We start from the raw sequence: 27,352 nt of genomic DNA on the forward strand, positions 1-27,352 counted from the left end.
AGTGAGGTGTCTATAAAAAGGTTATGTTTTGCTGGCTATGATTATGCTATCTGTATGCATGTATCATTTTTGTATGTGAAGTTATAAGTATTGGAATATCCACCAGCTTTATGGAGATTGTCTGTCCCATTCTTTGCAGTTCACCCTAATTGAGTGGCCACAGCTATCCCCCACTGGGACACCAGTCACAGCCAGATATACCATGTAAGATATCTGCAAAAAGTTATAATTTGCCAGATATGATCATCTTGTTTATACGTTTGTATCACCTTTGTATTATGAGTTATAGATATGTATTGTGACAGGGTTGGGCCAGATGGCTACAGGACAGTGATAGAAGGCAGATATATTAGCCCCAGATTAAGCAGGTCCCTTTTCCCTAGGTAATATAACAGGGTGGTTCCAGAACAATCAGGAACTTGCTGGAACCAGTTAAGGCAGGCAGGCTAATTAGGACAACTGCAGCCAATTAAGAAGCTGCTGGAATCCATTAAGACAGGCAGGCTAATCAGGGCACCTGGTTTAAAAAAGACCTCACTTCAGTCAGTGAGGGGTGCGCAAGGAGCTGAGAGTGAGAGGGTGTGCTGCTGGAGTTCTGAGGAGTACAAACACTATCTGGCATCAGGAGGAAGGTCCAGTGGTGAGGATAAAAAGGTGTTGGGAGGAGGCCATGGGGAAGTAGCCCAGGGAGTTGTAGCTGTCACACAGGTGTTACAGGAAACACTGTAGACAGCTGTGATCCACAGGGCCCTGGGCTGGAACCCGGAGTAGAGGGCGGTTCCAGGTTCCTCCTATCCCCTCCAACTCCCTACTAGATACAGGAGGAGTTGACCTGGACTGTGGGTCCCACCAGAGGGGAAAGTCCCTGGCCTGTCCCCCGACCCACTAGGTGGATCAGCAGAGACTGCGGGGATTGTTCTCCTTCCGTTTCCCTATGCTGCCCAGTGATGAGGTTAGCTGAGTGAACGGCAGGTTTGAGCCACTAGCAAAAGTGGCCAAACTGAGGGCTGCCATGAATCTCTGAGGCGAGCAAATCTGCCAATAAGTGCAGGACCCACCAAGGCAGAGGAGGAACTTTGTCACAGTATGTTTGTCCGTATTTCAAACTTGTGCTATGCTTCTGGGTGACACCCCCAGACAGTTTGGCACCAGCGCTGCCTGGCCTGCTTGATGGCCCATTAAGGACCATCAGCTATACAATTGACCCATTGAGAGAAGGGAGATACACCTTATGACTCAGCAAGGCATGCAGGGACATGCCTATGGAGAGAACTCTAAGGCTTCCAAGCCATGTGCAGGGCAGCTTGTGTTTGAAACAAAGGAAGCACAGGCCGCATGACAAGAGACTATAAAAGGCAACTGTGTCTTCTCCATTTTGTCTTCAATCCTGCTTCTTACCTCTGGAGGAATTTTGCTACAAATTGAAGATCTGAACAATGGACTGAATGACCCATCCAAGCTGTGGATGTACTCCAGAGACTTGATTTAAGCCAGCAGTTTACTCAATCACTGCTACAAGCCTGAACCAAGAACTTTGCCATTACTGTATGTAATTGATTCCTTTAACCAATTTTAAGACGTTCTCTCTCTCTTTGTAAATAAACCTTTAGATTTTAGATACTAAGGGATCGGCATCAGTGTGATTTTTGGGTGAGTTTTAAATTGCAGTTAATATTTTTGAGTTAATCACATGAGTTAACTGCGACTGAATATATATTAATCTTCTTGATATCTTATTACTTAGTTTTTTATCTTTTGAAAAGATACTGGGTTGGCATGGATTTTATTTTCAAAGCTAAGCAGTGCGCATGTTCGCCTTAGCCTGCTTTCCATTGCCATATCACTGTGGCTTGCCATAAATAGAAACAGTGGTGGCTAATTTCTATTTTGGTAAAAATAACTGGTCATTGCTTTGTTACCAGCTGATCTTCGGTAACCCAAGCCCAGCTCCTCAAAGGCATTTAGGTCATGGGAGTTAGGCACCTTTAAGAATCTGGACCCCAGTTTATGTATTAACAAGACATTTTTAAAAAATCATTCTGCCCTCTCTCTTTTGTTTATAACAGATATAGTTGTATTTTTTATTTAATATTTTAGTTTTTTGTTTTGGTCTCCTGGGCATTTTTCCGATCACTGCCTAGAGGGTCAGAAAGGAACTTCCCAGAATTTTTCCCCTCTTTAAAAAGAGGGGTTTTCCCTCTGGGTTTTTGCCTTTCTCAGGAGAACTACTCAGGACTAAAAATATACTTTGCCAGTTTGACTCAGTTAATTTGTTGCTAATTTGACTCAATAAATTCACTGCCAGTTGGGCTCAATAAAAAACTTTCACTTTGATAACTTGGTGCCTTTTATTTCATTTGTATATCATTAATCCCTTGACTGCTGCCTGACCACAAACATGTCTGAGAAAAAGATTTAACATAAGATCCATTTGAATACATGCAACACTGCAGGAAAAAACTGGCTCCACCCAGCCAAAATGGAGCAGAGGAGCCTTTCCCAAAATGCAGACCACACCTATTACCATTAATCCCTGTTGGGTGTAAAATTTTATGCTTGACCTTGAGGCATCAAACCAAAGTCTCTTGCTCCATGATAGGTGGTAGCTGCACATGTAACATATGTTACCCATGTTCCATACATGGTACTCACACAACATCTGGGCGGATGCTCTGCTCCTATCACAACCAGTGTTTTCTTCTTAGTTTATGTTGTAATGTGACATCCAAGTTGCTCCAGGGGCTGTCTGGCAAGTTACTTACTGTTCCTGCAGGTAGGTCAGTGCAATTGAGCTTCTTTTCCCCTTCCACACCTGACTGGCATGTGGTGAAAGAGTGTCTTGGCTCCCTTCCACTTGATGCATTGTGGTTGGGCATCAGAAAAGAGAGTGAGGGAATGGTAACCAAGAGTAAGAGAGGGGACATAGACCCACAGGATTCCACCTAAACCAACCCCTCGTATTTTGACTCACAACCAGTGGAAAGTTAAGGAGGTGCTAAGTGCTTCTGGAAGCACAGCTGGCTGTTAGGCCAAAGAAGGCATTCCTTTCTTCCAAGTAAGTAAAATAATTCACAAACAACCCTACAGAAAGAAATGGTATATAACACAGCACAAATATGTCCTACCCTAAGGGCAAACCTCTATGAACATTACAGCTGCTTGGAAAAACAGGTCTTTTTCTCCTGTGGTTTTAGCAAATCCATTTTTCATTTTAATCTAATTTTTCATTGGAAAAGGTTGACTTTCTTGCAAAAATATTGAAAATCAAAGTATTTTGGTCAAAAACTAGAATGTTGATTCAAAATGTCACTGTCTCATATCATGGAGGTTGGTTTTATGCTCCCATTCTTTTCCCTGGGCCAGACTGTTGGGTCAAATCACACCTCCCATAATGCACCTCTTTTTCCCCTCTTGGTGAGCAGTGTGGGTTCATCATAGGAGTCATGGGCCATGGTGCCACATGAGATATGTAGTCCAGATAGAGACCCCAAAGAAGAGAGTGGGAGCAGAAGGCACCCAAACTACAACTTATACAAGGCACAGAGCCACCATTTTGAATAAAATACTTCAGGTTTTGGCCCAAACATGTCAATTTTCAGGCATTCCTTTTTAATGGGAAAGTAAGCTTTTGCAGAAAGGTTCTTTTAGCAAAAAATTTTGATAAGTTGAAAACCCAAGTTTTTTTAGAAAAATAGTGAGCTGACATCCATGGCACTTTAGCCTTGCATGTGACTCCCCCTCTCAAACCTCCCATAGTGGGTAAGGTATTAGACAGATCTCCAGGTAGTATCATTCTGGTGGCCTTAGACTGGTCCAGGAGACTCTGCACAAAGAGCTACCAGAACTCTTTACAGTAATCCTTTTGACTTCCTTTTTGGTCATTACTTGACTTAGCTTACATCTGTACAAAGCAGGTGCTAAGATCATCTTATGAAGACAGGGCTAGCTACCTTGTAAGACATCTGGTTAGCACAGAGAAATTACATTTTTCCATTATATTTGCTATTTCATCATCCAATTTGGTACACAGTAAACCCCAATTCAGAAAACTGTCTTTTTAACTGAAGAAAACATTACCTTCTCCCCATCCCCACATGTGGCGAGACGGAGGCACTCTGAACTACCTTTTGGGTGATTGGTTGTTTTCTATCCAACAGCTATACCAATCTAGAGTATTCCAGAGTCTAAATAGCTTATATGCCCATGGCAAGCAGATAGCGTCTACAACTTTTGCAGCTCACAAGTAAGGGAAAGAGCAAATCAACAGCAGCAAGGGGGGTTCTATTTAACTATCACTTTTCAACAATATTGCAGGCACATATAAACACTAAAGCAAGACAGATGCATATTATAGATGAACATAAAATGTATTGTACCCTCTACCTCACAGCACCCCTCTGAGGTAATATTCATTGATGTATGTGAGACACTCAGGTGCTAGAGAGATCTAATAAGCATCTAGATAGAATGCTATAAATTAATTCAAAGCAAATTAAGTAAAAATAGAGAGAAAGCAAAAATAGAATTAAAAAAATTCTAGAAATGTGATATGTCATAGATGACAAATATGATTAAGTAGATAGATAAGTGAATAAGTAATCTAGTAGTGTACAGGACCATTAGGAGTATATTTATTAAAACTACTGCACATGACCAAATGCCATTGTATTTTTTTCTTCTATTAGACAACTGTATCTAGATACTAGCGCCAATATTTTCAAACTTAGGTGCCTTCAATAGGAGCTAAAAGGGGACAGCACCACTGTTCCCTCTAAGCTGTGCGCGTGTGCACACACCCTAAACCCCACGCACACGACGAAACACCGCGCGCACAAAAAATGAAATACTACATTGGAGCCAGGCCGAAATATCATTTACGGGCGACTTTTGACATTGTTCACCCGCCATCTATCAACACAGCCACATTCTACTAGCTGGCAAGGGGGGGAAAGGGAAAGGAGGGCAATGAATCATACCCCTCCCCGCCAGCATTTTGAACGTGGAATGTTGATCACATTGGGACGGTCGGGACCCACACATCTCCTTGTAGTCTGTTCATTTGTCTGTGTACAAACTCAAGTACGTGCGAATAAGTCAAAATGCCTGGCCGTAGTTGCTAAGGAACTGCAAAGATTTCCCAAAAATGAACAAAGGTAAGTGTTGTTTTTGTGATTGAAATCTTTCAAAGGCATTGGACTTCATACATTTAATCGTGATGTTTTACCATTTCCCCATGTTTTTTTGCCGCAGATGCATGGACATGATCGGAGCGATGCACAAACTTCCGGTATCCTGATCTGAATGATCTCCCGTTTGCCCTTTTGTCGAGTCATGCTGTTAAGCACATTGAAATAGTAGCCATATAATAAAAGTATTAATTTTAAATAAACCAATCTGGTAAAAAATCAATCCCAAAATGTCACTGTCTAGAGGTCTAAAGCATAAAAGAACAGCGACTTCATTTAAATCTGGATGGCTAGATGAGACTATAGAGACAGTTAAACCAAAGTCACATAGTGTAATGCTTGTTAAACTTCGTGAAATGTTCACATATGATGAGGACAACGGAGTGGTTTGTGTATCTTGTTGAGATGCCAGAGCTTCGGGACAATTTTCAACAGGAAGAATGTGGAACGATGTATGGTAGCTGGATTTCTTAAAGCGTCATCTGTCAAGTAAGTCTCATATAGATGGTGTAACAAGACTTAGAAACAAAAACCCTTCCTTACGGAGAGGATTGCTTAGCATGATTCTTGAAAGTCCAAATGCTACACATACTACATATCATAGGCACCCAGAGAGGTAGTGGAGCAGGGACACCCAGGGTACATGTCAATGGAAAACATATTAGTGCTTAAGATGTCCCATATGCTTTGGGGCAGGAACCATCTTTATGTTGTGTTTGTACATTGCTTGGCACAATGGTATCCTGATCCCTGACTGGGGCCTCCAGGCTCTACTCCAGTATGAAGAGACAATAATGATAATCTACAGGTTTCAGTGCCTCAAGCTGCACCTAAAACAGACGAGTCCTGAGTTCAGAAAGATAAGTGACATCAGTGGATTTGGATTTAATCCATCATCCATTTACATGTGTAGAATACACTCTTCTGAAGAGCTGGGAAGTCTGGAAAAACCATCTAAGCAATATTGCCATTTCTGTGCCGTTCCCATTAAATAGGATAATTTGATTATTTACAGCAGCACTCCTGAACTGCATGGCTCCCAGAGTAACTGCATGTGCTGATTATGCCTAAAACCAGCTCCATATGTTGGGGTTACAGTTGCTGCTAAGAGAAGCTTGTAGAGGCGTATTTAGTCAGTGACTCTCATCTGTGCTGCCTCTGCCCAGTGTCCGCTCCAATCCTTGCATAAATTGTTGATACCGTCCTTGGTGACGAGCTTTCCATGTGAGATTCTTCATGATTTGGGACCTAGATAAAAACAAACAACCCGCCCCCCCGAGTTAAGAAACTTGTTCATGGGGATCAATCTTGATTAAAAAGAGATTTCTTGTTATATTTATGTATCTCTTTATCTATTTATATCTCTTTATCATATAACACCAAGGAGCAACAATTGGTTCAGCAGCTGTTCCTTCTCCATCCTCCTCCCTTGAGCTTAAAGTTGGGCCAGGAACTACTGACTGCAATTGAAAACAATAAAATCAGGGACAAATTAGGTTTACAGAGGCCAAGACTGACATTGTGACATACTGCAAAAGTACTGTCATCTAGTGCCCTGGACCAATCAATGTATGCAAAACAAGTTCAGCCAATCAGGGACATGGCTCAAATCACAGGGTAGGAATAACATGATCTTTCTCCCATGTGCTTACCCCATGGACCTATCCCTAAAGACCAGGCCCAAACTCGGGATACGCCTTGCACAGCAGATTGGTGCAGAACACAAATATCCAAAGAGAGGTAAACATTTGCAAAAAGCCTTTTATGGAGAGATCACAGAAGCTACCACAGTAAGAGCAGAGCAGTGCTGATTGGCTGAGGCAGTTTGAGCTCAGGACTGAGATCAAGCTCATTTGTGACTCAAGTTGAGTCAGTCACACATGGGCCTGTTTGTTGGTGGGTCAGTGGAACTGTCTGAGCTTTTAGTCTGTAGTGGATGTCACAGGGAGCAAAAGGAGTGCTAGTAGGAAGGATGAGAGTCAGCCATGCAGAGCTTGGGGGGAGGGAAGAACAGGCAGAGAGAGCTGGGGGATGGAGGTGGTGACATATGCGGGACCCAGTATCCACACTGATCTCAGCTTTATACAAAAAGAAAAGGAGTACTTGTGGCACCTTAGTGACTAACAAATTTATTTGAGCATAAGCTTTCGTGAGCTACAGCTCACTTCATTGGATGCATTCAGTGGAAAATACAGTGGGGAGATTTATATACATAGAGAACATGAAACAATGGGTGTTACCATACACACTGTAACAAGAGTGATCACTCGCATGGCCCCACAGTATGCCAACATTTTTATGGCTGACTTAGAACAACGCTTCCTCAGCTCTCGTCCCCTAATGCCCCTACTCTACTTGCGCTACATTGATGACATCTTCATCATCTGGACCCATGGAAAAGAAGCCCTTGAGGAATTCCACCATGATTTCAACAATTTCCATCCCACCATCAACCTCAGCCTGGACCAGTCCATACAAGAGATCCACTTCCTGGACACTACGGTGCTAATAAGCGATGGTCACATAAACACTACCCTATACCGGAAACCTACTGACCGCTATTCCTACCTACATGCCTCCAGCTTTCATCCAGACCACACCACACGATCCATTGTCTACAGCCAAGCTCTACGATACAACCGCATTTGCTCCAACCCCTCAGACAGAGACAAACACTTACAACATCTCTATCAAGTGTTCTTACACCTACAATATCCACCTGCTGAAGTGAAGAAACAGATTGACAGAGCCAGAAGAGTACCCAGAAGTCACCTACTACAGGACAGGCCCAACAAAGAAAATAACAGAACCCCACTAGCCATCACCTTCAGCCCCCAACTAAAACCCCTCCAATGCATCATCAAGGATCTACAACCTATCCTGAAGGACGACCCATCACTCTCACAGATCTTGGGAGACAGGCCAGTCCTTGCTTACAGACAGCCCCCCAACCTGAAGCAAATACTCACCAGCAACCACACACCACACAACAGAACCACTAACCCAGGAACCTATCCTTGCAGCAAAGCCTGTTGCCAACTGTGTCCACATATCTATTCAGGGGACACCATCATAGGGCCTAATCACATCAGCCACACTATCAGATGCTCGTTCACCTGCACATCTATCAATGTGATATATGCCATCATGTGCCAGCAATGCCCCTCTGCCATATACATTGGTCAAACTGGACAGTCTCTACGTAAAAGAATAAATGGACACAAATCAGACGTCAAGAATTATAACATTCAAAAACCAGTCGGAAAACACTTCAATCTCTTTGGTCACTCCATTACAGACTTAAAAGTTGCAATTCTTCAACAAAAAAACTTCAAAACCAGACTCCAACGAGAGACTGCTGAATTGGAATTAATTTGCAAACTGGATACAATTAATTTAGGCTTGAATAGAGACTGGGAGTGGATGGGTCATTACACAAAATAAAACTATTTCCTCATGTTTATTCCCCCCCCCCCCACACACACACATACACATCCCGCACTGTTCCTCAGACATTCTTGTCAACTGCTGGAAATGGCCCACCTTGATTATCACTACAAAAGGTTTCTTCCCCCCGCTCTCCTGCTGGTATTAGCTCATCTTAAGTGATCACTCTCCTTACAGTGTGTATGGTAACACCCATTGTTTCATGTTCTCTGTGTATATAAATCTCCCCACTGTATTTTCCACTGAATGCATCTGATGAAGTGAGCTGTAGCTCACGAAAGCTTATGCTCAAATAAATTGGTTAGTCTCTAAGGTGCCAGAAGTACTCCTTTTCTTTTTGTGAATACAGACTAACACGGCTGCTACTCTGAAACCTAGCTTTATACAAGTTTGTGTTTAGCACGTGCATGGTGGTTCATGCAGCTTTGGTTTTAAAGTGAGCTGGTTCCTCCATCCCCAGCAGCAGACAACTTAGTCTTGCAAAGACAAGCGTCACCAGGGTATGTAGGAAAAGCACAGAAAACCACACCATGCAGAGCTATAGCAACCCTTGCTATTGCTGCAAGAAAATCATGAAACCACACTGAATCATAGAATCATAGACTATCAGGGTTGGAAGGGACCTCAGAAGGTCATCTAGTCCAACCCCCTTGCTCAAAGCAGGACCAGTCCCCAATTTTTGCCCCCGATCCCTAAATGGCCCCCTGAAGGATTGAACTCACAACTCGGGGTTTAGCAGGCCAATGCTCAAACCACTGAGCTATCCCTCCCCCCAAAGGACTTTACCTGGGGTGTCTGCAGCACACAGACAGCACCGAAATCATTCCAGCCCTGTGCTCTTCCTGGCTCGCCCCTAACAGGAGGGCAAACACCAGGCTGAGACCCAGGCTGCCTCTGGGATTTCATAGAAGGGACCTCTGGAGGTCACTAAGTCCAACCCTGGACCAATCCCCAATTTTTGCCCCAGATCCCTAAATGGCCCCCTCAAGGATTGAACTCACAACCCTGGGTTTAGCAGGCCAATGTTCAAACCACTGAGCTATCCCGCCCTCCTCACTGAACTAGCCCGCAACCACCCAGAAGGACCAATGTCAGTGGCTGCAAGAGTGTCCCTGCTGAGGAAGGTGATCAGAGTCAGAAAGTCTGAGAAGGAGAACTCCTGTAATGCCAAGAGAGCTAATGGGGAGTTTTTACATCGTGCCTGGCAAATGGGGCCTGGATATCTGATAGGTGCTACCATGATACTAATACTAAATAATAATCAATGATTACCACCATTATCCAGGCATCACAGAACAGATTTGACCTCACTCTCAGATTAACAACTCTCCTTCCCTTTTACAAATGCTAATTCCCATTCATATCTGTGTCCTTCTCTAGTGAATTCACTTTTGCTCGCTCAGAGAAATGCTGCAACAAACCAGTTAATGATTTTGGAGCAGTGTCAGAGCTTAGCCCCTGTGGGCTCATGCTCGCTCTGGCCAGCCAGCTGGGAGGGGAAGGCTGCAGGGTTTGATGACGAGGCCTCCAGGGCCACAAAACCCACAGTTTCAGCAGCCCGGTTTTAATAGCTTGCACGAAAGTCAAGTGCTCCTCTTCCCCGAAGGCCCAACCTCCAGTATCTGCCGCCATGTCTGGGGCAGGGAGGAGTGTTAACAGCTGATGTCAGTCCTCCTACATCTCAGCACTCACGTAATGCAAAATTGTATGAGGCTTGCAGATGTTGTATGTACTATTCAATGGGCATGTCTAGACGAGGAAAACAGGTCATGATTCAGAATGTGTTAGCCAACATATTAGTGTAAATAGGGTTTAGCATATTTAAAAATGTGCTCTGTCTTCATGGTCAACCATCAGCTTCCCACTAATGTTTTAAATGTGTTAAACCCAGTCTACACTAAGTGCTGTTTAAAATACTTGAAACCAGGGGTGGGCGAACTTTTTGGCCCGAGGGCTACATCTGGGTATGGAAATTGTATGGCAGGCCATGAATTCTCACAAAATTGGGGTTGGGGTACAGGAGGGGGTGAGGGTTCTGGCTCGGGGTGCGGCCAGAAATGAGAAGTTCAGGGTGTGGGAGGCTGCTCCGGGCTGGGGCGGGGGTGCAGGGGGAGGTGAGGGCTCCAGCTTGAGGTGCAGGCTCTGGGATGGGGCGGGGGATGAGAGGTTTGGGGTGCAGGAGGGTGCTCCAGGCTGGGATCAAGGGGTTCAGAGTGGGGTGGGGGGAGAAAATCAGGACTGGGGCAGGGGGTTGGGGCGCGGGAGAGGTTCAGGGGTGCAGGCTCTCAGTGGCGCTTACCTCAAGCAGCTTGTGGAAGCAGCGGCGTGTCTGCCCTCCGGCTCCTGTGTGGAGGCGTGGCCAGGCGGCTCTGCGAGCTGCCCTGTCCGCAGGCGCCACCCCTGCAGCTCCCATTGGCCTCAGTTCCTGGCCAATGGGACTTCCGGGGGCGGTGCTTGGGGCGGTGGCAGCGTACAGAGCCCCCTGGCTGCCCCTATGCATAGGAGCCGGATGGGGAACATGCTGCTGCTTCCGGGGGCCAGGATACATGTGTGCAGACCGGCCCCTGATCCCACTCCCTGGCTGGAGTGTGGGAGCGGGGCATGCCCCAGACCCCATCCTCCAGCTGGAACTCAAGGGCCAGATTAAATCGGCTGGTGGGCCAAATGTGGCCTGTGGGCCATACTTTGCACACTCCTGCTTTAAACACCTATTTTCCCAATCTAGACAGAGCCATTGTGCACAAGGGTTGCAGAATCATATCCCAATAGGTACTGTACAGAAAATAGGCATTACTAATTAGGAGCATCCTGACAGCAGCCTATCATTTGTCTCTGTCTGTCTCCTAGATTAATTTAAAAATAGCTCTATCATTTCCAGTAGCCATGAGCACAGCTCCGAAGTGATATATGCAGTGATGTAAATTACTCGATAGATAGGTGAGAGGCAGAAGATAAGTGAAAGAGGCAGAGTACAATTATCTAATTTGTGCTAATGAGATAATCCGTGGATATGCAAAATGAAAATAGTTCTGTTTGTATGCAGAGTGGTCAGAGATTTCGGCGTGTGGAAGGGGTAGAACAACAAGAAAAGGGGATGTGAATGATCATAAAGGAGAACATCCAAATAAGCGTCTTCTGTGGAAACAGGCCAAGAATGACTCATAGAAAGGGGCAAATCAAAGGCAACCGCTACCTTTGCAGTCCATCAGGGCCAGAGTCTAGTGCCTTGCAGGGCATGATGCCGTTTGCATTTACTGTGGTTAGTGTTTGATTATGCATTTGCTTAGTTCTTGGTGTTTCAATCTCTGTAATGAGTTTTGCTGTGAGAATGTTAGGTCAGAGTCCCAAAATGTTGTCAGCAATATCTTGGAGAGCTGGCTGCTGGTCACATTCATTGCAAGGAAGAGCCTACAGTCTCGTAAAAGCAGCTGGCAACATAGAAGAGCCAGGCTAGCGAACTGCATTGGGAATGATGCTGCATTAGAAGAGCAGCAGAGGAAGCTGGAGCTGTGAGGAATTATTGTAGACCATTTTCTTGTCATTTCAGTGTTTGTGTTTGAATTTCACATTTACAGCCCTATGATAATGTATTTGCATATTTAGCTATTTTTGTGATTCCCCAAAATCTAAATAAAAATGTACAGCTGATCATTTAAGCACATAACAAGTAGAAATAGCTCACTAATGCAACCTATAATTATTATTACTAATTCCCTTAATTAGTTTTAGAGCTGAGCAAATATTTCATTTGTAATCATTTTTAGAAATTGTCTTTTTCTCTTATGTCCTGTGAATGATGTATATTGTTGGGAAGTAACTCTGGGTGTGCAGATTGTTTGCAAACAGCTTGTTAGCAAACAGCTTGTTACAAGTACACAAAATTCTTGATTGGATATATGGATGATGTCACTTATAGAACCAGGCTTCTGGTGCAAATGCTTATATTTGTTTGTTCAAAATTTGCCTTCTTTAAATATTCTCCCAAACTTGCTTATGAACCAAATCTCTTGCTGGTCTAAATCAGCAGTGTTCCATTGGAATCAACTGGCTTTTTAACCGATTTAGCTTAATTTGGTCAGTTAATGAATTAATCTAAAGTAACACAAACCAGTTGTAAACTCATCTAAGAGTGTCCACACAGGAACTTACATCAGTTTAACTAACTCTGCTTAAAATCTGATTTTAGTTAAACCAGTGCAATTTATGTCTGGAGAAACCATATCCCTGTGTTTTATGATGTTTTATAGTACCTTTTCTTGTTGCTTTATGATTATTGTCCTCCTCTGCTGAACTGCACCTGTGAAAGTTGTTTGAATAGTTAATATTTTACAGGGACTGTAGACATTCTGTGCTTCAGACAAAACACTTGCATCTATGCAGATTTGTTAACTCTTGTCACACTGTGCTTTTGAAACTGAAGACATCCATCAGTGACACAAAGAGAAACGGATTTTTGTCCTTGAGTTAGAGATTTGTGTGTGTGTTCTGGGAGCAAAAAGGGAAAATTTATTTACAAATAATTAACCTCACATTCCTGAAAGATCCATTGGAAAGTGGCTAAAGTTTATGGGACTGATTCTCTCCTCACTAAAACCAGTTTTACAGTATGTGTCCGCAGCAGCTTCAGTGGCATGACTTCTGATTTCCACTGGTATAAGTCAGAGGAGAATCGGGCCTTTAGGTTCAATCATTTAGATTAACTATAGTATTTTAGATACATATCCCTCCAAAATACTGGTGTCTCCCTGTGACATTTCGTTTAGGGGGCGGTCCTAAAGTGTCGCCCACAACTTTCCATCCTTCCACCCTCAAAGGCTCCATATTGCCCTGGAGACATCACCTATGATTATTTGTGATATGGGACAATATATTGTAGTGCCCTGATTTTGAGCTGCAAACACTCCATTTACATCTTGAGTCACCGCATGGAGACAATGTGTTGCAATACTGCATTGCATCAGCACAATGTCTTTATATATAGATGCCCTGGAGTCAATCTGTGAGTCTTTATCCTGACACTATGTCAGCTAACCCTAAATAAATCCATGTCTCTTTAGTTGTCTTGTGACAACTTCCCCACGGTTTCCCAGTGGAGCAGGAGCATCCTGCCCATTTCAGGACACAATGTCATGGGAAAGCTTCACTCTGGCTGGGAGGGCAGCACATGGACTTCCCAGAAGCGAGTCAAGGTCACTTGGATTTGTTTGTTAAAAGGTATTTTTGAAGAATCTAAAGCACCAACAGCCGTGAGTGAGGTGTACGAGCAAGACCACTCACCCTTATGCCATCTGCAGCAGAAGAACAGCAACAGGAGGAGCAGGAGAAAACTTAAGCCTCCGGTGATCAAGAGTCCGAGGAGAATGACAAGAGGTGGATTCATTTCATTTCCTGTTCCTGACATATAAAAGGAAATAAGTTGTCTGAGTATTTTATAAAGAAATAACTCTAATGTCTAATGTATATTTTTCAGAGAAGGTCTTGGTAGGTTACAGGATTGGGCTGAATTCAGGCAGCAGTGCTAGGACAGCATTAGTCAGTGGCTCTCAACCTTTCCAGATGACTGTCCCCTTTCAGGAGTCTGACTTGTCTTGTGTACCTCCAAGTTTCACCTCATTTAAAAATGACTTGCTTACAAAAATCAGACATAGAAATACAAAGGTATCCCAGCCACTATTACTGAGAAATTGTTTCCTTCTGATTTTTACCATATAATTATAAAATAAATCAATTGGAATACAGTATAAATATTGTACTTACATTTCAGTGTATAGAGCAGTATAAACAACTCATTGTCCGTATAAAATTTTAGTGTGTACTGACTTTGCGAGTGCTTTTTATGTAGCCTGTTGTAAAACTAGGCAAATAGCTTGATAAGTTGATGTACCCCCTGGAAGACCTCTGCCTACCCCTGCTTGAGAACCACTGGCGTAAGTGATGATTTCAGATAATGTCTCTTGCTACCTGGGTGACTATGCAGCTGTGGAGCCCTTGCTCCCCCTACACCTTGAAAGATGTGCACTCAGGGCTTCCGCAGAGCCCGGCCTCATTCACTGCACGCTTAGGAGACACAGGAAGAGGGATTCAGCTGGGCAAATAATGGATTTCTCAGTTTATGGCCCACCTCAGGACTTCTAGGCCAGTGGTGAAGGCACTCACTTGGGATGGCAGAGACCCAGGTTCATATCCCCTCTTTGGGGCAGGAATCTGAACCCAGCAGCTCCCCCTCCTGCCGAGTGCCCTAACCACCAGGCTATTGGCTATTCTGGGGTGAGGCTCTCAAACTCCCCTGCTGAAGCTGTTAGACTTTGTATTGACTATTCACTGGAGCAGAGACTTGAAGTCGTGTCACCCCCATTTCAGGTGAGTGCGAGAGTCATTCTCTCTTGCTCTCCGGCCCAGAGGCCATTCAAGTATTTAACACAAAGTGGCACAGCTTCAACAGAAGAGAGCGCCACCCCAAAATAGGCTGTAGCCTGGAAGTCAGGGCCCTCTCCAGGGGAGGGAAGATCTTTATTCACATCTGTAGTCTAAAGCAAGGATTGAAGTTTGGGTCTCCTATGCCTCAAGTGAGTGCCCTAACCACTGCGCTAAAGGTTATAAAGATAAGCAGTAGCAACTCCTCCTCCTCCTCCAGCCGTTTTCTGAATCTAGACCCCCCCATCCCAATTTTGTTTATTTTGTTCTCTCTTGAACTATGCATGTCAAATTTGCAAATAGTTTTTGGTCAACCAAAATGTCATTTTTTGATGACTAAACTATTTGTCCAAAGACATTCACCCAGCCTAGTGGGAATTCAGAGCAGTAAGCACTTCACAGCAGATGCTTGGAGGATCAGACCTTAGATCTCTGTGCCATTCCCTGAGCCCAGAAAAGATATTTATGCTCAAAAGTGTTTCACTAGGCAGACAAGTTCACATGTGTATTGTATCCTAAGTTTACTCAGATCATTGCCAAAAAAGTGCTAAAAATCATGCTGATCATTCTATGCTTGCACAAAATGCAATGTCCAAAGGATTATAACTCCATCAAATTACACCCAGTGTTCACTGGCATGTTTAAAAGCATTTCTCCTCAATGAGCACTAGATCCCTGCCAATTTCAGCTTTCTATCCCTAACTCTTTTGGCTCCAGAGCTATTAAAAGTAGACTGTAAGAAACTTTTGATCACGAAGAAAGTATATTTTTCCATATTCCAGAATTGCTGAACTGTTTTTGCTCAGTCTTTCCAAAACAAGTAACCTCTGATCAGACACTACACCATGAAAATTTCAACTTGGTCAATGAAGGTTTTCGAAAGTTATGAGAACTAAGAATAGAAATTTAACCTCAGCTGGTACAAGCACACCTGTATTAATGAATGGCACACAACAATACAAAACAGGAAGTGGGGAGGCGTTAGTGAGCAGTACTGTGCCTCAGAGAAGATTATTATTACACAGTGTCTGGATTCCTTATATTTACTTCCCATTGTTGTGTAACAGCCACAGGCTAATTTTGATTTTTGCTTCTATGTTTTATTTTGGTTTTTACTTGACACAACAACAAAACTGATGCCTGGTCTACACTACAGTTAGGTCGACGCAAGGCAGCTTACATCAACCTAACTGTGGAAGTGCCTACACTTACATTTCACTCTCACCAATATAATTGCCCCGCTACACTGATTTAATAACTCTACCTCTGTGAGAGGCATAGTGTCAAAGGCAACATAATGAGGTCTATGCAGTGTCAATGTAGACATTGTGTTACTTACATCGACTGTTACTGGCTTTAAGGAGCCATCCCACAATGCCACTTACTGACAGTACTATCGATACAAGTGCTCCTGGTGAAGACACACACCGCCAACACAAGGAGCAAAGTCTAGACACGCACAAGTGATGTAATTACTGCAGTGACTGTATGATGAAGTAAGATACCGTGACCTAACTTTGTAGCGTGCACACGGCCTGAGAAAGAGAACCATCCAGCTAGCCTTAGACTTAATTCACTTTTATCTAGAGATGAGACTGAAACTAAACCATACATATGAATACCCCCAAATGTTGGGTGCTCTCCAAATAGTGGGCCAAACCAAAAACCCAAATCCAAATAACTTTAGATATTGGGGAAGTTGGGATCCAGATTAAAATTTTGCAGGCTGAACCTACATCCAGTTTTATCAAAAGAAGACGAATTTGTCTTTTAAAGTTTAACAGCCTCTTGGAATCATACTGAGCAAAAAAAGATTTACATTCAGTACTAATTAGTTTGATTTAGTATCGGCACTGTGCAAAATGTTTGCAATGAAATTAGAAACTGCACAAAATTCAGCTATTTTTGGGTTTTGTTACAACCTGGAAACTCAGACTGGGGTCCTCAGAAGGTTCACATACCTTTCCAGAAAACCTTGGTGAACTTTTGGCTTTGCTCTGAGGTCATGCAAAGTTCCACATGGCTCTGATGCAAAACCAAATGAAATGTGATGATTTTGAATTGGTTTCATTTGAACACAAAATTCAAGGTAAAAACTCAAGGGGTGAGAGGCTGTCTTGGACGTGTGAAGTTTTCTCTGCAACATATGAGGAGAGCTCCTCACAGCAGAAGGTGCTCAGGTCTGTGGTAGGCACAAGGCAGTCTGAATTGACCATGGTCATTGTCTAGAACTGTTCTTTTGGCCAAAATTTTCCAGATGCTCTTGCTTTAGAGAAGAAAGGTCCCTGTTTCCTTCCCAATCATGGTCTAGGATTACATATTCCTTACACCATAGTTGGTCAAATTCCATGTGGCTCTTCCACCACTGGTGATCAAGCCTCCTGTTCTCACATTTCATTGGTCACTGTTTATCAGTAAACCATGACAATCTGTGTGGGTAATGGAGAGGAAAGGGATATTTAGGACCAATATGTTAATGGATGTGGATAGAAGATGGTCTTTGACCATTCCATTGACAGACTGGGCTCATGGGGTATGTCTACACTGCAAGAGAAGGTGTGACTGTAGCACATACCCATGCTAGCTTTAAACTAGCTATCGTGGGTTACAATAACGGTGAGGACATGGTGGCACAAACCCACCCAGGAGCCTAGGTACGCACTCAAGTTGCTAGCCTGTGCCACCACATGTACATTCTTGTTACCCCTGCTAAAAGATCTTAAGAATGAAGTGGCTGAGCTGCTAAAAATCATGATTAAAGCCAGCTAATTGTATCATTAAATGAACTACTGAGCTATGGAAAGCTAACTATTTATTAATGTATTTATTAATAAATGCTAAATGTTATTACTACTACAGAGTAACAGAAGATAGCCAATTTTGTACCTATTTTAAAAGATGCAATACAGATGATCCTGTAAATTAGAGTTAAATTTGCCTTACTCCAGTATCAGGTAAACTGATGGAATTGATAACTATAGAATTTTATAAGACACCTAGATGAGTCTTTTGGGTGAGCTGGTCCTATAAAAGGGGTTCGAGGTCCAACTCTAGCCCTGCTCCAGTCCTAGCTGTCAATTCCTGGTCCCTGGTCCTGATCCCAAGACTGTGGCATTCTGGGCCTTGTAATCCAAAGGGACCATGAGAATAGGAGACTGGGGAGCAATGTATCCTGGGTAAAGGGGCAGGAAAAGAAAATAACTTCTTTTGCTCTAGTAAGAGAGAGACACTAGGGAAAAGCCAGGCTCTATTGTGATTGTCTTTACCTGAAGGAAATAAGACCTGTTATTGGTTTCTCCAAGCAAAAGGCCCAATAAGGGTTTAAAAAACACTTGGCCGGGGGAGTGAGGGGGGTGGGCACGCTGGCTATAGGGACTTCGTAAAGCAATTTGACAAAGAATTTTGTTTTGGGCTAGAAAACAGAGACTGGGGGAAACCTGGAGAGATCAATAGCTGTTTATGAGTCTCCATCACAGCGTTCTGGAGGTAACTCAGTTTTGTTTGTTTGAACTCTTTCTTTTATCCCAATCGGAAAGGATCTTTGGGGTTTGGCCAAAGGACTACACTACCCTAATGGGAAAGGGGAAACTGAGGCAACAGCTGCTCTATGATGAAATTACCTTTGCTATAATTAACATGATCTGAGAGAGACCAAACAGTTTGGCATTTGGGAAGGAACATTTGCCTCTCGACTCGATGTGGTATAGATGGTTAATATTATTAATGGAAGTGTCCAATATATATTAGGCATGCTTCAAACACTCAAGACGGATGGCACCTGCTTTGGTTGTGCCTGAAGGATCCACACCAGGACCGATGTTTATGTATTAATGATCTGGAGAAGGGAGTCAACTGTGAAGTGAGTGGCCAAATTAGCAGACAATACAAGATATTTAGTTTAGTCACAATTAGAGAAGACTGAAGAACTGCTGAAAGATTTAGCTAAATTAGATGACTGGGTAACGATATAGTAGATGAGGTTTAATGTACATAAGCACAAAATGATGGCCATTGGAGGGATCTGCTTGTCACTGTTACCAATGGACAGACAGACTTCCTCAGTGCTGTGTGTATTGTAAGTTACATACATACCACCGCCTGTGTTTCCATGGTTGAAATGAGGTTCAGATACAGTTAATGTGATGTGTCTGGTTTGCTGTGGTACTTTGAAGGTGATGTTGTAGACTCCGCTGTCACTGAGCTGCAGGTTCTGAAGGAGCAAAGATGCATTTTCAGGGAAAAATACAGTCCGGCCTTGGTATTCAGAATGTATAAAATTATTTCCAGAGCAGTGGATGGGAATCCCCTCAGCACTGACAGAGCAGTTAGTCACTGTGTAGGTGGTGAGTGGATTAGGGGAGTTACTGAAATGCCACTGAATGGATAGAGGAAAGGGAAATGGTTCCTGGAGCCTGTAGGAGACGGGCAGAAGGACAGAATGATTGATAGTTCCATTGACTGAATCCTGAAGAATGTCAATGAGAAGAGCATGGGAGAAACCTGCAGAAAACACACAGACAGAGATCAGCAAATCACCTGCACCTGACACCAGAGAAAACTTCCCCCTTATAATAATTCATAGTGTCTGTAGGAAAATAATAACCTAATGCCATTGGTAAAGACAGCTTCCCACAAAATATGCAGTGTTACAAACTGCACCAAAACTGGGCACACGGAGGTAAACTCTAGCTGCATGTGTCACGTTTTATTATATTCCAATCCAATCATGGTTACACCATCAATACTGTAGCTCCAAGAACATTTCTTTCCGGGGTACACTGGGCTGCAAATTTGAACACAATGAAATCTGCATGTGAGGAGAAGGCAGCAACCTTGGTTCATGCTGAACAACAAATCTCCAGGGCTACGCTCATCCCCAGAGACATCTGGGGCTGCTCCAACTGAAGCCGGTGGAAATTGTGCATATGCATCTGAGGAGATGGTTGGACCCCATGAAATCTCTTAGAATAAAGCTGTTTCCAGGGTTCAATGAATGAACCAACAATGGGCAGGGTCATGACAGTAATAGCGAGAAATGCAGTTCCATCATTTTGGGAAATAGGCTCTCTTAAAATAACCAAAAGAGCTCTCAAGAATGTTTCGTTTTTACTCATTTAATAAAAAGAGTAAGGGTTGATGGATTACTCTCTTGGCATCTGCACTGGGAGAAAGAGGGAGGGTGAAGTCCAGCTGACTCCTGCCTTTCAGAAGACCCTTTAAGGACTTGGAGATGTAATGCCTTGTACCAAGCCAGCCCCAAAGACCTTGCTTGGTGCAGAGACCCCTTGGGAGAGGGAGGAGCCCCACAGGGGAGAGGGAGAAGGTTGCTTAGGACTATGTTAGTGGGGGATGGGTCACTCCCGTCCAAAGACATTGAAAGGAGGAAAGGAGGGACTGGGCTAGGAGGTGCCGGGGAGAGGGCTTTCTCTTTGGAAGTTCAAGTTAATCAAACTTCATCCTCTCAGTGATGTTGCATGTGACAGACCTCTGCCTACTGCTGTGAACCCAGCCCACACTGTGTGAGCTCCGTACGGACAGAAATCAGTGGGGTTCAAACAGCGATCACACTAATCTACAGGGAAATAAAGATAAGGTATGTTGTAATAGTTAACAGCAAATGAACCCATTCAGAAAGGAGGCCTGTACAATAAAACCTTATCATATGCTGCACCTTGCATACTCACTGTGCTCACAAGGCTTAACTGATTAATAAAATCAAACCATTACAGGCTATTAAATTAAATCAAATTCAAACAGAAAACCTTTTTGGACAGTACCAACCAGTTCCCTTTTCCTCACATGATGTGAAACTATGTAAGTGCTGATTACAATTTAGAAACAATGCAGAGCCTGGTCACCAAGTTCAAGTTAGGACATTTCCAATGAGGCATTTTCAGCTCTCATCCCTTCCCGTACTTACCGAGGAACGGCAGGATAGACCAGCAGCTCCCGCGTGACTTCATGTCTCTTCAGAATCAGTATTTGTGTCTGCAGCAGAGATAGTGCAGGGGGAGCCCCTTGTTACTAACCTCATAGTCCAAGTGAACATCTCTGAAATATCATCTCAGCCAGGAAGGAAGTTACTGACGCTCTCAGGGTCTCTACAATAGGCAGAGGGCTTTATTTATAAACGTAAAAGATTCAGCTGTTTGCCCCCATCACTTGAAACAAGTATGCAAAATTGTAGAAGTTTTGAAATAGAATCTAGCTGATCGCTTCCTAAAGTTAGTACTTAGTAAAGTAAGGGCTGAACCTCATTGTGGACCAAATTCTGTTCTCAGATACACTGGTGTAAATCCACAATAACTCCACTGAAGTCAATGGATTTACATTGGAGTAGAAGAGCATAATCTGGCCCTTTGCTCATAATTCCTCACCCACTGGGCTCAAGCTCTGTATTGCATAGCTACCTCTGAGCCCTGGTCCACACTAAGAGTTGAGGTTGAATTTAGCAGCGTTAAATCGATTTAACCCTGCACCCATCCACACGACAAAGCCCTTTTTTCGACTTAAAGGGCTCTTAAAATCGATTTCCTTACTCCACCCCCGACAAGGGGATTAGCACTGAAATCGGCTTGCTGGGTCGAATTTGGGGTATTGTGGACACAATTAGACAGTATTGGCCTCCAGGAGCTACCCCAGAGTGCTCCATTGTGACCGCTCTGGACAGCACTCTCAACTCAGATGCACTGGCCAGGTAGACAGAAAAAGGCCCGCGAACTTTTGAATTTCAATTTCCTGTCTGGCCAGCGTGGCAAGCTGCAGAGCTCATCAGCAGAGGTGACCATGATGGAGTCCCAGAATCGCAAAAGAGCTCCAGCATGGACCGAACGGGAGGTACGGGATCTGATCGCTGTTTGGGGAGAGGAATCTGTGCTATCAGAACTACGTTCCAGTTTTCGAAATGCCAAAACATTTGTCAAAATCTCCCAGGGCATGAAGGACAGAGGCCATAACAGGGACCCGAAGCAGTGCTGTGGGAAACTTAAGGAGCTGAGGCAATCCTACCAGAAAACCAGAGAGGCAAACGGCCGCTCTGAGTCAGAGCCCCAAACATGCCGCTTCTATGATGAGCTGCATGCCATTTTAGGGGGTTCAGCCACCACTACCCCAGCCGTGTTGTTTGACTCCTTCAATGGAGATGGAGGCAACACGGAAGCAGGTTTTGGGGATGAGGAAGATGATGAAGTTGTAGATAGCTCACAGCAAGCAAGCGGAGAAACCGGTTTTCCCGACAGCCAGGAACTGTTTCTCACCCTGGACCTGGAGCCAGTCCCCCCCGAACCCACCCACGGCTGCCTCCCAGACCCGCCAGGCGGAGAAGGGACCTCTGGTGAGTGTACCTTTTAAAATACTATACATGGTTTAAAAGCAAGCATGTTTAATGATTAATTTGCCCTGGCATTTGCGGCTCTCCTGGATGTACTCCCAAGGCCTTTGCAAAAGGTTTCTGGGGAGGGCAGTCTTATTCCGTCCACCATGGTAGGACCCTTTACCATACCAGGCCAGTAGCACATACTCGGGAATCATCGTAGAACAAAGCATTGCAGTGTATGTTTGCTGGCATTCAAACAACATCTGTTCTTTATCTCTCTGTGTTATCCTCAGGAGAGTGATCTCATTCATGGTCACCTGGTTGAAATAGGGTGCTTTTCTTAGGGGACATTCAGAGGTGCCCATTCCTGCTGGGCTGTTTGCCTGTGGCTGAACAGAAATGTTCCCCGCTGTTAGCCACGGGGAGGGGGGAGGGGTAAGGGGCTAGCCACGTGGTGGGGGGAGGCAAAATGTGACCTTGGAACGAAAGCACATGTGCTGTGTATGTAACGTTAACAGCAAGGTTTACCCTGAAAGAATGTACCCATTGTTCTATAAAATGGTGTCTTTTAAAATACCACTGTCCCTTTTTTTTTTCTCCACCATGTTTCAAAGATCTTCTCCTTCCCAGAGGCTAGTGAAGATTAGAAGGCGAAAAAATGCACTCATGATGAAATGATCTCTGAGCTCATGCTGTCCTCCCACACTGACAGAGCACAGACAAATGCGTGGAGGCAGACAGTGTCAGAGTGCAGGAAAGCACAAAATGACCGGGAGGAGAGGTGGTGGGCTGAAGAGAGTAAGTGGCGGGCTGAAGACAGGGCTGAAGCTGAAAGGTGGCAGCAGCGTGATGAGAGGAGGCAGGATTCAATGCTGAGGCTGCTGGAGGATCAAACCAATACGCTCCAGTGTATGGTTTTGCTGCAGGAAAGGCAGCAGGAGCACAGACCGCCGCTACAGCCCCTGTGTAACCAATCGCCCTCCTCCCCAAGTTCCATAGCATCCTCACCCAGACACCCAAGAAAGCGGTGGGGGGGCCTCCGGCCACTCAGTCACTCCACCCCAGAGGATTGCCCAAGCAACAGAAGGCTGGCATTCAATAAGTTTTAAAGTTTTAAATGTTTAAAGTGATGTGTGGCCTTGTCCTTCCCTCTTCCACCACCCCTCCCGGTGCTTCTCTCCTCCACCACCCCTCCCGGGATACCTTGGCAGTTATCCCCCTATTCGTGTGATGAATTAATAAAGAATGCATGAATGTGAAGCAACAATGACTTTATTGCCTCTGGAAGCGGTGATCGAAGGGAGGAGAGGAGGGTTGTTAGCTTAAAGGGAAGTAGAGTGAACCAAGGGGCGGGAGGCTTCATCAAGGAGAAACAAACAGAACTTTCACACCGTAGCCTGGCCAGTCGTGAAACTGGTCTTCAAAGCTTCTCTGATACGCACCGCGCCCTCCTGTGCTCTTCTAACCGCCCTGGTGTCTGGCTGTGTGTAACCAGCGGCCAGGCGATTTGCCTCAACCTCCCACCCCGCCATAAACGTCTCCCCCTTACTCTCACAGATATTGTGGAGAGCACAGCAAGCAGTAATAACAGTGGGAATATTGGTTTCGCTGAGGTCTAACCAAGTAAGTAAACTGCGCCATTCAGGGGTAGGCTGGGTCCCCAAGGATAACTAGAGGCATTTCAATATCCCCAAAGGTTATTTTCTGGTCTGGGAATAAAGTCCCTTCCTGCAGCTTTTGAAACAGAGCAGAGTTCCTGAAGATGCGAGCGTCTTGTACCTTTCCCGGCCATCCCACGTTGATGCTGGTGAAACGTCCCTTGTGATCCACCAGAGCTTGCAGCACTATTGAAAAGTACCCCTTGCGGTTTATGTACTCGCTGGCTTTGTGCTCCGGTGCCAAGATAGGGATATGGGTTCCGTCCATGGCCCCACCACAGTTAGGGAATCCCATTGCAGCAAAGCCATCCACTAGGACCTGCGCATTTCCCAGGGTCACTACCCTTGATATCAGCAGATCTTTGATTGAGTGGGCTACTTGCATCACAGCAGCCCCCACAGTAGATTTGCCCACTCCAAATTGATTCCCGACTGACTGTCTGGCGCTGCAAGCTTCCACAGGGCTATCGCCACTCGCTTCTCAACTGTGAGGGCTGCTCTCATCTTGGTATTCATGAGCTTCAGGGCAGGGAAAAGCAAGTCACAGAGTTCAAAGAAAGTGCCCTTACGCATGCGAAAGTTTCGCAGCAACTGGGAATCGTCCCAGACCTGCAACTCTATGCGGTCCCACCAGTCTGTGCTTGTTTCCCAAGCCCAGTTCCACCACATGAACCTGCCCCATTAGCACCATGATGTCCACATTGCCAGGGCCCGTGCTTTGAGAGACGTCTGTGTCCATGTCCTCATCACTCTCGTCACCATGCTGACATCGCCTACTCGCCCGGTTTTACTTTGCCAGGTTCTGGTGCTGCATATACTGCTGGATAATGCGTGTGGTGTTTAATATGCTCCTAATTGCCAAAATGATCTGAGCGGGCTCCATGCTTGTCGTGGTATGTCGTCTGCACAGAAAAAAGGAGCGGAACAATTGTCTGCCATTGCCCTGACAGAGGGAGGGGCAACTGACGAAATGGCTTACAGGGTTGGCTTACAGGGAATTAAAATCAACAAAGGGGGTGGCTTTACATCTTTACATCAAGGAGAAACAAAAACACTGGTCACACAGAATGGCCCCATCAAGGATTGAACTCAAAGCCCTGGGTTTAGCAGGCCAATGCTCAATCCACTGAGCTATCCCTCCCTCTGGTATTTCAGGCAGGACTTCATGGAGAGAGGGAGCGGGGGGGATGAGTAAATGAATACAAAACAAATCTGGTCTATTTCTTGTTTTGATTCACTCCATCTATCTTTTACATCTTTGGCTGGCAGCAGATGGTGCAGAAGGACTGCTAGCCATCCACACCTCCTGGCTGCTGGGCAGAAGATAGGATAGGTACAATAGGACTGCCTGCAGGACTAAAGAGAATGACCTGGTCAAGTCACTCTAGTCCCTGCACCCATATCTGCCCAGGCGCTCCTGTCCGACCTTACTGAGGTGGCCAGGAGCACCTCGGACACAATGACAATGGTTTTCAGGCCTATTGCATCATCTGCTGCCACAAGGCAATGGGTTGCTGCTGCTGTGTAGCCATGCAGTACCACGTCTGCCAGCACCCAGGAGATGTACAGTGATGGTTACCTGAGTGGGCTCCATGCTTACCGTGGTATGGCGTCTGCACAGGTAACTCAGGAAAAAAGGCGCAAAACGATTGTCTGCCCTTGCTTTCACGGAGGGAGGGAGGGAACGGGGGCCTGACGATATGTACCCAGAACCACCCGGAACAATGTTTTAGCCCCATCAGGCACTGGGATTTCTACCCAGAATTCCAATGGGCAGCGGAGACTGCGGGAACTGTGGGATAGCCACCCACAGTGCAACGTTCTGGAAGTCGACGGTTGCCTCGGTACTGTGAACACACTCTGCCGACTACATGCACTTAGAGCATTTGTGTGGGGACACACACAATCAACTGTATAAAAACGCTTTCTACAAAATCGACTTCTATAAATTCGACCTAATTTTGTACTGTAGACATACCCACAGAGGAGATCAACCATAACACTTTTCAAACTTTATCTGAAGAGGCAGTGTTCTCTAACAAAGAGACTCTGTCTTAAGCTGTGGCAGGGCATTTATATTTAATAGATGCAACAGTAAAACAAAGTTTTAAACAGTCTTGAATAAAAATCACTTTCCCTCTCAACCTGGTTACATTTCTTTGGTAGCCTTGATGTCATAATTCTATTTCCAGTTTTCACAGATTCTTGGAGGAAAAACAAAGCAGATAAGACCAGGCCTTCTAATATACAAAAACAAGCAGGGGAAAAAAATCAGACCTCTTGTAAAAAGAAGCACAAAATCCCATAAACACCATTTTCTCTTAGCTCAGATATTTAAAAATTCCTAACACAGCAGCAACTATGATTTAAAATTCCTACCTTGCCTCACAATGCAAATTATTAAAAAATACCAGTAAGTTACATTTGAAGGCTCTGATTTAGGAAAGCATCCTTAGTATCAGGAAAGTATTTAAGCACATGGTTAACGGTAAGCATTGTGCTCACCTTCAAAAGAAGTTAATGGGATCTAAGTACATGATTAAAGCTCCAATTCTGCAAAAGTTGCTCATGTGATTAACTTTACCCACTGTAAATAATCCCAACACTTCAACAGATTTACTTACAGTGCTCAAAGTTAAGCAGCATGTGAGCAAGTATTTGCAGGACTGGGACCTAAGTATTCTGGAATCATGGCCTAAAATAGGTTTTAGCTCGGGTCCCATTCTAGAATGTATCACTTCATATATTTAAAAATAATTAGAGAAAGCACTTAAAGAAAAAAATAGCTGGATCCTCAAACTTAATTCAGGAGAAAGGCTATATAAGACCAGTAATTAATCAGAAAATTTGGGAGAAAGTGAGGGTGGAGGGGAAAGGAAGGAAGCGGGGAAAATGTACCTAAGTAGTGTTTAATGGACGTATGCTTATACAGATGGGAAAATATTTTCATTTAGGTCTTAATTTTCTGGGCCTAATACATATTTACAAATCTCTCTGGTTTAGCAGAGACACCTCCATGCTACTTTCAGCACAAGGATTACCTAACCTAAAATTAGTTGATGTTATACTAAACGTATCTAACATGTTGGAGTCCGTATCTCTAGCAGTTCCTCAGTTTTACACAAATAGAATTAGCAGCCACAAAAAATTAAATACCCAGATCTCCATATGTGTGGAAGGATAGAGCACAACAGTATTTAGAACCACATCTCAGAACACATCCTTTACAGTACCTATGTGAGTCCTTCTGTATTCTGGTATATTAGCCAGTATAGCTACTTCAAGAATTCCGTTCCTAGGAGAAACACTAGTTGTTAATTTCAGTCATGTGT

General features: G+C 44.3%; 1 long non-coding RNA gene across 2 annotated transcripts in view; it reads right to left on the reverse strand.

Annotated features, from left to right (window-relative positions):
- The window catches only part of LOC142073289 (uncharacterized), a 42,629-nt gene extending 23,087 nt beyond the window's left edge, over nt 1-19,542 (reverse strand). The window contains exons 1-4 of one of the 2 annotated variants that reach the window (XR_012670090.1): nt 19,140-19,542; nt 13,911-14,027; nt 12,884-12,930; nt 4,858-6,434 (exon numbers count right to left, since the gene is read on the reverse strand). This is a non-coding gene — a long non-coding RNA (uncharacterized LOC142073289). Of the gene's footprint in view, nt 1-4,857; nt 6,435-12,883; nt 12,931-13,910; nt 14,028-19,139 lie in introns of those variants that run through there. The other variant, XR_012670091.1, reaches the window with a different exon arrangement.
- Nucleotides 19,543-27,352: the final 7,810 nt, after the last annotated feature.

The sequence above is a fragment of the Caretta caretta genome, chromosome 9 (genome assembly GCF_965140235.1).
Source record: "Caretta caretta isolate rCarCar2 chromosome 9, rCarCar1.hap1, whole genome shotgun sequence".
Classification (NCBI taxonomy): Eukaryota; Metazoa; Chordata; order Testudines; family Cheloniidae; genus Caretta; species Caretta caretta.